Source organism: Rhinatrema bivittatum, chromosome 1 (assembly GCF_901001135.1).
Source record: "Rhinatrema bivittatum chromosome 1, aRhiBiv1.1, whole genome shotgun sequence".
Taxonomy (NCBI): Eukaryota; Metazoa; Chordata; class Amphibia; order Gymnophiona; family Rhinatrematidae; genus Rhinatrema; species Rhinatrema bivittatum.
This window is the reverse complement of record NC_042615.1, coordinates 258,568,823-258,582,229: the sequence shown is the minus strand read 5'-3', so window position 1 is coordinate 258,582,229 and position 13,407 is coordinate 258,568,823. Positions and strand designations below refer to the sequence as shown.

Below are 13,407 nucleotides of genomic sequence, written 5' to 3'. Positions count from 1 at the left end.
CTCACACACACAGACACATACATACACACTGCTCATTGCCCGCCGAGACTGCTTCTCTTGGCTGTGAGCAGGATGGACATTGCTCGCGGTCCGCCAAGTCTCTGCCGCTCATGGCCCACTGAGTCTCTACTCCTCTCGGCCATGAGTGGGATAGGTTCCAATCGTAGCCCGCCCAGTCTCTACTCTTGGCTATGAGTGGGATGGGCTCCACTCACGGCCCCACATGGCTGTTCTTTGCCATCCCCTAATGCCTGGTGCCCTAGGTGACCATCTAGTTCGCCTATTGGGATGCACCAGCCCTATGTATGGCCATCGTAATATCTAGAAAACCTAGCTGAAACGCAGGTGCTCATGTAGTCAGGTATGTCTGGCAGGCTATGCTAGGAACCTAGGAAGCCTAGATTTATGGCAACAGCCACACTGGACTGGGATGAAAGAATTCAACTAGTAGGTGGGTCTGTCTAGCAGGATGCAAGTACAGTAAAAACTAGAAGCCCCCACTAGAAACACAAGTGTTCGTATAGCCTGGTCTGTTTGGCAGGCTAGACAAGGGTCATAGGTGGCCGGATGTTGGGGAGATAGCCATACTAATATTAATTGCTATTGAGATCATTACAAAGCCTCATGGTTAGACAAGGAAGGAATGAAAAGAAAGCTGAATGTGAACTAAGTAGGGAATTTGTATAATCATCTGCATAAGATTATAAAGAACAAATGAGAGATGACAAAAACAGTCCTGGATAAGAAATGATAGCTTACCAGTAGGGATGTGAATCGTTTATCTGACGATTGAAAATATTGGATGATATTTTCAATCTCGTCAGATATCAGGGGGTCCCCGATAGCGATAGGAAACCCCACAATTAATTTCATGGGTTCTCTTATCGTTATGGGGGGGGGGGGGGGGCGGGAATAAAGGGCACTTAAAAGTAGCACAAAAACACAGCCCGACCCTTTAAAATTAGTTCTTTAGTATCCCCCCCCCCCAAATTTTTAAGTACCTGGTGGTCCAGTAGGGGTCTCGGGAGAGTTCTCCCGCTCTCAGGCCATCGGCTGCCAGTAAACAAAATAGCGCCAATGGCCCTTTGCCCTTAGCATGTGACAGGGTATCCGTGCCATTGGCCAGCCCCTGTCACATGGTAGGAGCAATGGACGGCCGGCACAATCTTTAAAAATGGCCTTTCTGCGGCAGCATCTACACAAGGGAGATGCTGACAAGCTCCTGAACGTCCTGCCCGATGGGGCTCCGCTGCCTTAGACATGCACGTGCGCAGAGCCAGCCCATTTAAAGGGACCAGCGCGGGAAAATTCAAGTCGCCCTTCTCCTGACATCAGATGCTGGCAAGTATTTAAACTGTGCTCACTGTTCCTTCTTTGCCTTGCAATGAGGTTCCCTCTTTGAGGTTGGCTAGTTGCTGTCTTCGTCCTTGATCCTGTGTGTTCCTGGTTCCTGCTTCTGCCTCTCCTTACTTGCTCCTGACTTTGAATTCGGATCATCTTCCTGGCTCCTGACCTCAGCTCGTCTCCTGGCTTTGACTTCAGATCGTCTTCTTGGCTCCTGACCTCGGCTCGTCTCCTGACGTTGACTTCGGATCGTCTTCCTGGCTCCTGACCTCGGCTCATCTCCTGGCTTTGACTTCGGATCATCTTCCAGGCTCCTGACCTCGGCTCGTCTCTTGGCTTTGACTTCAGATCGTCTTCCTGGCTCTGACTTCACCTGCCCTGACCCTTGGCCTGATTCTACTTCTTGCATCTCTGCAGCCCGCCTTGATTTGGAGTTCTTCTCGACCTTCGTCCTCCGGAGACCGCTCCTAAGTCCAAGCGGCTCGGGTCCTCGCGGGCTCCTCCCAGGGGATCGCGGACTTCCAGTGGTCAAGTTCCTGTTGGTCTCCTGGCTCCGACTTCTTCCTTGCGCCTAAGTCCAAGCGGCTCGAGTCCCCAAGGGCTCTCCAGTGGTGAAGACACTCTCGGATCTCTGCTTCAAGTCCGCCTCTCGGCTACGACTCCGCTGTGGGGTTTCCTCCAGCGCTGCATCACCATCTTTTAGCCAGCCCAAGGGTCCACGAATGTAACAATGTGCGCATATAGGCACCCAAGTTATAAAATTGCTGCATCCCTGGGGACACGTCAACACACATGCACCAGCGTGCACCCACAAACCACTTTGTAAGATACCATTCCTGTCTAAAATCGTGTATTATAAAACTAGCTCTTAAGATGCCTTCTGTTATGTACTATAATACAAATTACTTCATTTTCCTACATAAGTGGCACGTATTACAGTCCCCATTAAGCAAGGCACATAGCACAGTACAATAATTCCCATAAAATAAAACAAGTCAAAGTCGTGGGAAGATATATGGTGGCATATAAAATGAGAGCACATGAAGATCAATTGGCCCTTCCCGTCTGCCTGGTTAGTCCTGTCCACCCTGCTAATGATACATCCCAGATGCTGGCCTTAAAATTTGTAGTATTTATAGGATACAGTTCCTTATCCAAGTCAGTTACAATGAGACAGCTTGAGACAGTCTATAATAGATAGCAATACTGAACCTGGCTATTGTGCTGTTATTGTTTAAACCAGGGATGCTCAACCCAGTCCTTGGGATACACCTAGCCAGTCAGTTTCTCAGGATATCCACAAAGTCTATGCATGACATAAATATGTATGCATGGTCTCCATTGTATGCAGATGAATTTGATGCATATTCATTGTGGATATCCTGAAAACCTAACTGGCTCGATGTAGAGTGAGAAACCATGGTCTAAACCATGGGTGTCTGTCCATCTCCAGTCCTCGAGGGCCGCAAACCAATCTAATTTTCAGAGTAACCCTAATGAATATGCATGAGATACATTTGCTTGCACTGCCTCAATTGATGCAGATCTGTCTCACGTATATTCCTTAGAGATATCCTAAAAACCAGACCGGTTTGTGGCCCTCGAGGACCGGAGACGGACAACCCTGGTCTAAACTAAGACTGATAAAAGAATCAGCTCACAAAAACCTATTTTTAAAAATGGTTAAATGTATTTCTTTCAATTTACACCATCAAGTCTGCGTGCTTGTCACTTTAGCACTTCAGAAACACGTCTGCACTCAGCCCTGAAGATATTTTCTGTGCGCACATGAACAATTGTGCCTAAGAAAATCTACACTAATGGAAAGTTCTGCTTGTGCTAGAAAAAGTGTGTATGGAGGGGGAAGGGTTTAGGAAGAGGCCATAAGGGAAGAGGAAGTTTTCATGGTTTGAAATCCCTTGCAGCATAAAATATAATATGCAAAATATAATCGATAAAATGCATTTGAACGACCGGCTAAGCCCTCTGGGTGTGAATGAGTAGAAGAGTCACTTTCAAGAAAAAGTGAGGTGGCTTAGAAATGAGTGATTCTTGTGCCAAATGGTGGCATTCAATGTGCCGGGGCGCTAAGAGAGAGAACAGCAAGCCGCAAAAGTTCCAAAAGGTAAGGAAATGGAATAGCATTTAGGTTTTATTTCCTGCTTCATATTTTGAGACCACCTACCCTGGGGACAGTTAAGGTCCACGTCACATGTATAACTCTGTGTTGCGTTATGGCCTTTCTGCACTATTACTGCCTTTCATGGAGGGGCTGTAGGCAGAGGAAAGCTCTCTCTCTGATGGATGGCAATATTAAGAGACCAGATGTCCCCGTTTCCTCAGGACAATCAGTGGGGATTTTTCCCAAGAAGTTGTGTTATCGCAGTTCTCAATACCAATAAAGTTCTCACCCCATATAAATTATAGTACATTTTGATTAGAGAAATTAGGAGATCTCCTTTTTACTCCATTCTTTTATAACAAATATTTTCCAAAAGTAAATTCAGAATGTGGTCCTTCTTGCCAACTAAATTTTATCCTAGTTGCCACACTGATCTTGACCATCAGGATATATTTCATCCCACCACCTCCCCCCAAGCTTTGAGGTGGAATGGTTTAGACTAGTGTGGGAACTAAAAGAGAAAAATAGGTAAGCAGAATTCTCTCTTAAGTGTCTGTCATTCCCCACCAGTCTAGACCCCCTCACCCCTTTGGAGGAATTGCCATCTGTCTCAGACTTTTTCCATCCCACAAGAATCAGCAGATTAAATATGGTCCATAAACAGAACTCTGCTGTGTGTCAAGTTCCAAGCAAAGCTTCTTTAAATTGCAGAACTAAGAGATAACAGGTTCCTTCACCACGGGGATTCCTAACTCAGAAGCAAGCTCGGTAAGGCATGGAGCCAAGATAATCCTCAGCCTTTTTAGGGCGGAACAAGCTCCCATGCTGGTCTGAAAATAATAGGGGTTAAACAATCAGTTCAGTTCAAAGCACTCATTTGCAAGTAAAGTAGTTGAGGTTACACTATATACTTACAGATCTGGTACCGTAGCATGGGGCTAGGTGCTGGGCAGCCTTTGTGGTGCTCAGCTGTTGTCAAGTTGCTAGCAATACTTCTTTGTTTCCAGTAACCCATTTTCAAGGTACTGGGCAACTCCAATTGCTCAGATGTGTGATTGCTGATCCCTATATCAAGCTTCATATCAGGTGTCTTTAATGGCATAAACCTTAGTAACTTTACTAGTGACTCAGGGACAAGATTCCTGATCCTCATTCTGATTGCTTCAAAACCAGTCTTGTCAGCTAGCAATTCTACGTCCTCAGTGTTGTTAAACAGATAGTCCAACACAATAAAAATATATCTTTTTGACAGTTCTCCTTTTTTAAGATGCATTTATCTAAGCTGCCTCAGCTTTATTTCACAGTATTTGTAAATGACTTATTACTGAAAATTCTGACAATTTAAGATTAATGAAGACATTTTAAAAAATACATTGTGCCCACCTCTATGAAACACAATATTTAATACAGATCATAATTTCATGACAATGGGGTTCATATCCTCAGGATCCAAAACCAAGCAAATCACAAATGCATATCCTACCATTTTATTTGCCAATTAAATGCCTCAAAAATTGCATATTCTCACAATGTTTTGACCTGAGCATGCTCAGTCCCATCTCCATCCCCCACCTCCATTTCAGAGAGAGGCTATCAGTCATGAAGGCTGAGCTGAGCAACTCTCTGTGTGCCTGAGAGGGCGAGGGGACTACAAAAGAGCTAGACACAGGCAGGACGGTATCTGTCACAGAGCATGAGTGATCTATGGCTGGCTAGAGGACAGATTTTACTCTGGACTCCAGTTTTCTTTTACATACTTTTATTATATACACTTACAATGGTACAAAGAAGCAGCTTACCTCATCAATACTTCTTACCAAACTCGTCTATCAGTATTCAATGGAGCTGCCATTCCCTTGTCTTCTCCAGGGCCTCTCCTGCTCTCCTCTGAGCTTATTCCTGTACACACTGGTCCCAGAATGCCCTGTGTTAAGGTGGACTGGGTCCAGACTTCTGGGACCAGTCTATTAAGGTGTTCTGAGGGTTTCAAAAGGTCACTCTGCCACATAGCCTCCCCCTCAGCTCAATCTTACCCAACTGAGCATCTGCCCCTACCAGGGCTATATCCTGCAGCAGGACCCCACCAGGCTTGCCTTTGGATCCAGTCTTAACTTGGGATAACCTCTTTCCCATTCTAACTCCCGCCTGCCTTAGGCTATGGGGCTCCAAACCATGGAACGCCTTGTGCTTTACCCACTGGGAATTCTTTTTTTACCAAGGGTAGCTTCCTCCGCTTTCAGGCCAGCCTAGCATATTGACCGAGTTCACTCAATACATAGGGGCGGATTTTCAGAGCCCTGCTCGCCTAAATCCGCCCAAAACCGGGCGGATTTAGGCGAGCAGGGCCCTGCGCGCCGGGAAGCCTATTTTACATAGGCTCACCGGCACGTGCAGAGCCCCGGGACTCGCGTAAGTCCTGGGGTTCTCCGAGGGGGGCGTGTCGGGGGTGGGCCCGGTCGTTGCGGCGTTTCGGGGGCGTGTCGGCAGCGTTTTGGGGGCGGGTACGGGGCGTGGCTACGGCCCGGGGCGGTCCGGGGGCGTGGCCGCGCCCTCCGTACCCGCCCCCAGGTCGCGGCCCGGCGCGCAAGAGGCCCGCTGGCGCGCGGGGATTTACGCCTCCCTCTGGGAGGCGTAAATCCCCCGACAAAGGTAAGGGGGGGGTTTAGACAGGGCCGGGCGGGTGGGTTAGGTAGGGGAAGGGAGGGGAAGGTGAGGGGAGGGCAAAGGAAAGTTCCCTCCGAGGCCGCTCCGATTTCGGAGCGGCCTTGGAGGGAATGGGGGTAGGCTGCGCGGCTCGGCGCGCGCCGGCTATACAAAATCCATAGCCTTGCGCGCGCCGATCCAGGTTTTTAGCAGATACGCGCGGCTCCGCGCGTATCTACTAAAATCCAGCGTACTTTTGTTTGCGCCTGGAACGCAAACAAAAGTAGGCTATTTGCGCTCCTTTTAAAATCCGCCCCATAATGTTCTCTCTGGTGACTTGCCTTAGCTCCACCTCCCTTGGATCACCTCTGTAATCTATAGTTGAATGAGCAGCTACCATCATTTAATTCTGCCTTCCTCTCTCTGGGCATCTACAGGATTTGGAAGCAGTTTCACTGACTCCACTAACCAGGCTTGCCTTTCCATCTGCCACACTTCCAGTCTCAGGTTTTTCCTCTCAGCCGATTCTTGGGACTGGGGAAGTCCCACAATACAGAAATACATTGCTGTGCACTTCTCTTAAGCCCGAAGGCAAAGATAAAGCTTATCTTTGCCTTCTGGCTTTGACAGACCACTTTCCGGTCTGTTTTGTGGGACCTTCTCTTAAGCCCTCCAGCTTATCTTTCTTCTTTCTCCCAGGAAATAAAAACCCCTACACGTATCTCTCCAAGGATAGGAAGATCGAAAAACAAAAGAACCTGCTGGCTTGTCTGGCCCTTATCTACTGCTTGTTTCCCAAGTAGACAGGCAGGGGTAGCCCCCCTTGATCTGTTGCTATCACTGGGTGTTTCTCTGTGTGATGCTTAGAGCAAATACTTTCTTCCAAAAAAACCCCAAACAAACCTCTCTCTTCCTTCACTTTGAAGCAGAGCTCCTGTCAATGCAGACACTTTCTATAAACTCTTCTGTTTTCAGACATTTCTAGGAGGCTTGGATTTCTGCTTGTGCGGTCACTTACTGAAGAATATCCCCCAAACTGACACCATATGTCACAGAACATGAACGGTCTATGGCTGGTTGGAGGACAGATTATAGTGTGGACTCCAGTTTTCTCTTGCATAATTTTATTATACATACAATGATACAAAGAAGCAGCTTACCTCAGCAATATTTCTTACGAAATGCATTTATCAAGCAGAGCTGCCGTCTCCTCATCTTCCCCAGGGTCTGTTTTGCTCTCCTTTGAGCCTACGTTTTATTCCTGCTCAGAGGAGATACCCTGAACCCAGAATGCCCTTTGTTAAGGTGGATCAGACCCAGATTGCTGGGAACAGTCTATTAAGGTGTTCTGAGGGTTTCTATAGAGTACTCTGCCACAGCATCAATAAAGATTCTTTGAATAGTCAAATGTTATTCAGAAAATTTTGAAAAAAAAGTAGAAAATGAAAGGAGGAGGCTGTGGTACTGTAGAAATCAGTCTAACTTATGTATTATCACAGCTCTGCCCTCTGCAGAATGACCCAAAATCAATTCCAGAGACTTTGAGTCAGATTTAAGTATAGACAAAAACAGGACAAAAAAAAAAAAAAAGCAGTACGTTTTCATGAATGATTTTGAAATAAATCATCTTCTGCCCATGGCTGCAAATTCCTGCATATTCTAGAAGGGAAAACATGCCACAGAAAATAATGTGAACACAAAAGATTGTCCAGAAATCTGTAGGGCAATTGGAGTATAATAACTTATATAAACTATAACCTTTATGATTGTTCCGAGTTTATCAGAGAATATCACAACTACATTTGTCTTAATTAATGGACATATTATTAGGAGATTTATTAAGCTCATTTCAATAAAAACTATCACAATTAGCCTAGAAAATTTAAAATAGGAAAATATTCTGTTCTTAAAAAATGAGCAAGACACTAGCATATCGAATTAACCAGAAACTTGCGCTTAAGAAGTTAAGGATTATAATGATCCCCAGATAGAATATAAATGGCCAAACTATCGAGTTCACAGCCTGAGCTTAAGAGCTTTTTCAGAGGTAGCTGGGAATTCTGTTATCCAGTCTCACTGCTTCTGATGTCTCGCACTTGCCTGGGCTCCTGCAATTGTACCACCTCACAGGAGATCAAGCGCAACCCCAGCTACCTGAGGGAAATTAGGATTGCTCAACCCCGAAGATGAGGAACGACAGTGGCGTTATCAGTCTGCTTCAGATGATCCACATAGCTCCTCTCTTCTTGTTTTGATAAGTTTTTTTCACTCTCTTTGCTCTTGTCCTTATAAAAGGGATCAAACTATATTTCTTAGTTTATTTGTTACGATCCGAGGGCTTGGAGGCCTTCAGATCCTGTTAAGCTCCAAGGCATAGGGCCCTTCGGATTCTGTTACAAGCGTGGAGGCGTGGTCGTTTCTATAGCAGGTGTTGTGAGCCCTTGGGCCACGGCATGACCCAGGGAGGAGCCCCAAGACACACCGCGGGAGGTGAGCTGGTGCAAGCACAGGTAACATGAGCAGGACAAGGTTGAAGCAAGAACAGGAGTTCTAGGTCTGACCCTCTACCGGACCTGCACGCCCCAGGATGACGAACAAAACAATGTTGATTGATGAACAGTCCTACGACCGTTCCAAGCCCTTTCGGACCTGCCACTGGGTACGGCAATAGGCGGCAGGCCGGACAGAGGACGAGGGAAGACGGAGTCCTTAGAACACAGAAGACTTTGGACTAGGACTGGAGCGAAGACATCACAGACGAGGACTGAAGCGAAGACATCACAGACGAGGGCTGAAGCAAGACACTGTAGATAAGGGCTGAAGCAAGGATCAAGAACCGGTGCAAGACTGTGACACAGCTCGCCCTACACAGCCCACCCGCGGGACTGGTCGCGGACCACATTGGGCTCGACGCCGACTCCAGGAGGAATAGTGGAAGTTGAAACCAGGACATGACGAAGATCCTGAAGAGGCCTGCCCTGGGACGCACCCTACACAGCCCCCCATGGGACTGGTCATGGACCACACCAGGCTCAGAGCAGGTTCAAACAGAAACTTGACATGAACGGATGCAGGGTTGCAATAGGCTCTGAAGACTGGGACAAGAATGAAGCAGGATTCGAGTCTCAAGGATTAAAAACAATGGACTGAAGCAGGAAGTCTTCCAGAGGGTTGCGCTGCGGAGATGAGGATGGCCTTGTACCGTGAGGCGCCGTACACAGCCTACCCGTGGGACTGGTCATGGACCACAACAGCGGTACGCCAGGAAGGTGGACATCTGGGAACCAAGGTATGGAGGCAGAGACGAAGGCAAAGACATCAGGAACATCGAGAGAACAGAAGACCAGAACATCAGGCACCGGGAACACAAAGACATCTGATGACAGGGACAGAGGACATCAGAAACCTGAAGACAACTGAAGACCTGGACGAAGAACATCTGGAACATGGAGACAACTGAAGACCTGGACGAAGGACATCCGGAACATGGAGATGACTAAAGACCTGGACGAAGGACATCTGGAATATGGAGACAACTAAAGACCTGGACGAAGGACATCCGGAATATGGAGACGACTGAAGACCTGGACAAAGGACATCTGGAACATGGAGATGAAGCCGTCAAAGCAGAAGAAGACCATGGAGGACCTGGACCAGTCAGAAGACACAGACGACTGTGGAACCTGATCCAAAGGTAACGAGAGACTGAAGAGGAATCCCTTTTATAGGGCTGAAGCAGGAAGTTATCATCAGGTGGGACCAGCAGCACTTCCTGTCGCTGGTCCTTTAAATATCCAGAAGAGGCGCACACTGGTGCCTAAAGAAGGCTGAAGCAGGAAGAGAAGAAGCACCATGGACAGCGGCACCCGGCCATGCAGAGGAAACATCAGAGGGAGGAGCAGGCAGGCTTCAGGACAGCCTCCTGCCATCCGACGAGGACCCCAATGATGACATCACGGCTCCCTGCTGCGGAGGCAGGCCGGCAGCGGCTCCAGGCCGCACGAGGAACTGGGGGGCGTCGGCAGCGGCAGCTGCTCGGTGGGGCTGATGCTGCCGAGCAGGGCAGGAACTGCTGCGACCACCGGGCTGCAGGGGACAGCGGCAGCGGCGGACTGCCGCGAAGAGCACAGATGGGTGGAGGGGCCGCAGGCAGGACCGTAACATTATTAATGCAAATCAGTTAGCTTCACGATCATCAATGCCATTGGTCCAGCTTGTCCAGGCCTTTTCTCAAAGGGCAGGTCATCTGTCTGCTGTTGCACTGCGATGGAAGAGAGCACTAGGGGTGCTCCCCAGTGTGGGACGAGATGTGTGTGCCCTTACAGAGAGATGGGTCCTTGTCTGGGAATCTGGAGATCCTGACCCTCCACCAGACCTGCACGTTTCCGTGAGGCCACCAACACAATGGTGGTCTCTGAGTGGTCCTCCGACCACTCCAGGCCTTTTCGGACCTGCTGCTGGGTAACGGCAAGAAGCGGCAGGCCGGACAGAGGCAGGCAGATAGAGACATCTGGTACAGGACAAAGAGATGAAGACTCAGGCATTGAGGAAGACGAAGACTCAGGCGTTTAGGAAGATGAAGACTCAGGTGAAGCAAAGCAAGGCAAGGCATGGCAAGGCAAGGCATGGCATGGCAAGGCAAGGCAAGCTAAAATCATCAATTAAAAGTCTGAAACCCTCCAAGAAAGCGTAGACTTCCCGACACTTGGACACTTGGCAAAGAGGAGCACAGGAGTGCAGGATGGACGGTAGCCCCACAGGGATATCAGGAACAGGAAGTGGGTGGACAGGTGGGCAAGGTCCCTCAGGCGCCCTACACAGCCCAGCCGGGCTGGTCGCAGACTACACTGTCCCTACGCGCCCTACACAGCCAACCTGCTAGTCGCGGACCACAAGGGGAGCGGGGCAAGCCCAAGAGAAGGGAAAGACATCCGGACTCACAGACATCAAGAACAAGGCATCAGGGCAGATGGACATCAGGACCAGTAGACATCTGGACATAGGAGACGAAGGACGTTGGAACATCAGGAACCAGGACAATGACAGGAACATCAATGAAGGACATCAGGATACATCTGGAACAGGAGAGACATCAGGAACATCTGGCGGATGATGAGACAAGATGAAGGACATCCAGTTAAGAGACCAGGAAGACAGACGACGAGGGATCCCAAGAAGAAGGAATGCCAAGCTGGAGCAGAAGACAGGAAGTCCTGGAGAGAACTTGCGAAGGCAAAAGTTAAATGAGCACAGAGCCCTTTTATAGGGCTGAAGAGGCGGATCCAATGTGATGTTATCAGGTAGGGCCCGGAGGGCATCTCCCTCACTAGCCCTATAAAGCCAGAGAGGAGGTGCGGCCCCGCACCTAAGGAAGCAGGAAGAGGAGGATTGCAGGACCCTGGACAGCGGCCCTGCAGACGCTGAAGAGAGGAGGAGCCGGAGCAGGCCTCCACCAGGCCTGATGTGGGAGAGGCGGCGTCCGAGTCACACAGGAGGAAGACAGAGGAGAGGGCCCCTCCCCCCGGAGGGAGCAAGGAACATCAGCGGCCTCCTGCTGTGTTGGGCAAGATGGCAGCCTCCGGGCCGCGGAGGAGATCCCCAGTGCGACTCCTGCCGCGCCGGCACGATGGTGTCCTCCGGCCACGGACCAGAGGCAGGAATGTGGCTCCAGCCATATAGGCAGAGGTAAGAGACCTCCCGTGGCTTCGGCTGCGAAAGGAATCATAACATCTGCCAGAGATACATTGACCATAAATGTGTGGCAAACATCTCCTTGATAAGTATCAAGGCTCTGATAGGCAGATTTGTGTATCTAGGCCATATACTCCAGCCTCATTGGTGCCTAGCAAGGTCTGTTTTCCAGAAAATACTGTCTTTCATTGTCCTTGTTTTCCTGTGTAGAGATTTCTTTGTTTGCACTGTGCTCTGAGAATAGTCTTTCTTTATTCAGAGAAAGATGTCAAGCATCCCAAATGTCCTTCAAAGAGAGATTCCATATTGTCAGCATATTCACAGTTAGAAAGTTTTACTGGGCTATATCCCTAGAAATCCATATGGAATATTTCCTTTATCATGAAATGTAGCTCTTTTGGGCAAAAGTCTCATGTATTTTGAACAGATTTTTGTTTATACTATTTTTCCTGTGCAATGTTTTCACTTCTAGAAGTTGCAGGAAAATAAAAATTTGAAATATGCTGTTTCAAAATTGTACAAGCAGATTTACTTGGAAGGTTATTTTACAGGGTCAGTTTTTTTGTTTTCTTTTTTGCCCCAGACTTAGATTTAATGTTTTCATTTTTCTTCTTGTTTTCTTGGGAATCATCAGGGTGCTGCTGGCATCATGTGCATATCAATAGAAGAGAGGGCCGCTTCAGGCATCACACTCTAAGCAGCGCCATGCAGGGGACCATGTTCAGGTCTTCTGCTCCCCAGGCCAGCCGGGGCTGGGGATGCTGCGGTGGAAGAGGTCATAGATCCCAGGTGGAAGGAGTCCCGGTCATGCAACAGTAGCTGAATTTTGGGCCAATAGGTTGCAGGGTTCCAGAAACTGCCCTGCTAGCCAAGCACTTCCACAGTGATGACTGGATAGGAAGGGTTGGGAGGCGATGTAAAATAGGGGTAAAATCCCCGATAATTGAGAATGAAGGCTCATAAAGCCATATCACAGCCACATATCTAACTGAGATGGACTTCAAAAGAAGCAAGAGGAAAACAGCTAAGGCAAAAAAAAAAAAAGAAGAGAAAATATCTGTAGCTTTTAGTCTATACTAATAATAACAACACACATGCCTCTGTGGAAGGCAATGTTAGTACATCCTAGGGATGTGCATAAGTTTAAAACTAATGCACGAAATGTGACCAATAAGGGCAATTTGTTTCCTTCGGCGGGGGGAGGGGCCCTGAAACAAATTGAAGGCCATTGAATGAAACAAACCTTATTCGTTGCATTTGTTTTAAATGAATGCATCAGGCCTATGCCTAGGCCCTAGGCTGGGGCCTCACCTAGGGCATAGGCCAAGGCACAAAGCAGGGGTCATGGCCTACACACCCGAGTGTGAGGCTGGTGCTTTGGCCTAGGCCCTAAGCCAGGGCCTCACCTAGGACATAGGCTGAGGCCCAATGCAGGAGCTATGCCCTATGCTCGGCCAAGATCTGAGCCCTCCCCCCCCCGAACAAACACCTACTTGATCCATCATGTATCCTTGGAAGTAGACAAACCAGGTCCTGATGCCTGGGCCTCGGCCGGAGCCCAGACCCAGACCTGATGCTGCAGCCTAGCCCAAAGGCTGGGTCCTGAC

The 13,407-nt window shown here is 48.5% G+C and overlaps 1 protein-coding gene across 3 annotated transcripts in view; it reads left to right on the top strand.

Annotated features, from left to right (window-relative positions):
* The window catches only part of GFRA4 (GDNF family receptor alpha 4), a 463,837-nt gene that overhangs the window by 327,941 nt on the left and 122,489 nt on the right, over positions 1-13,407 (top strand). The gene's annotated exons all lie outside the window — the stretch shown is intronic.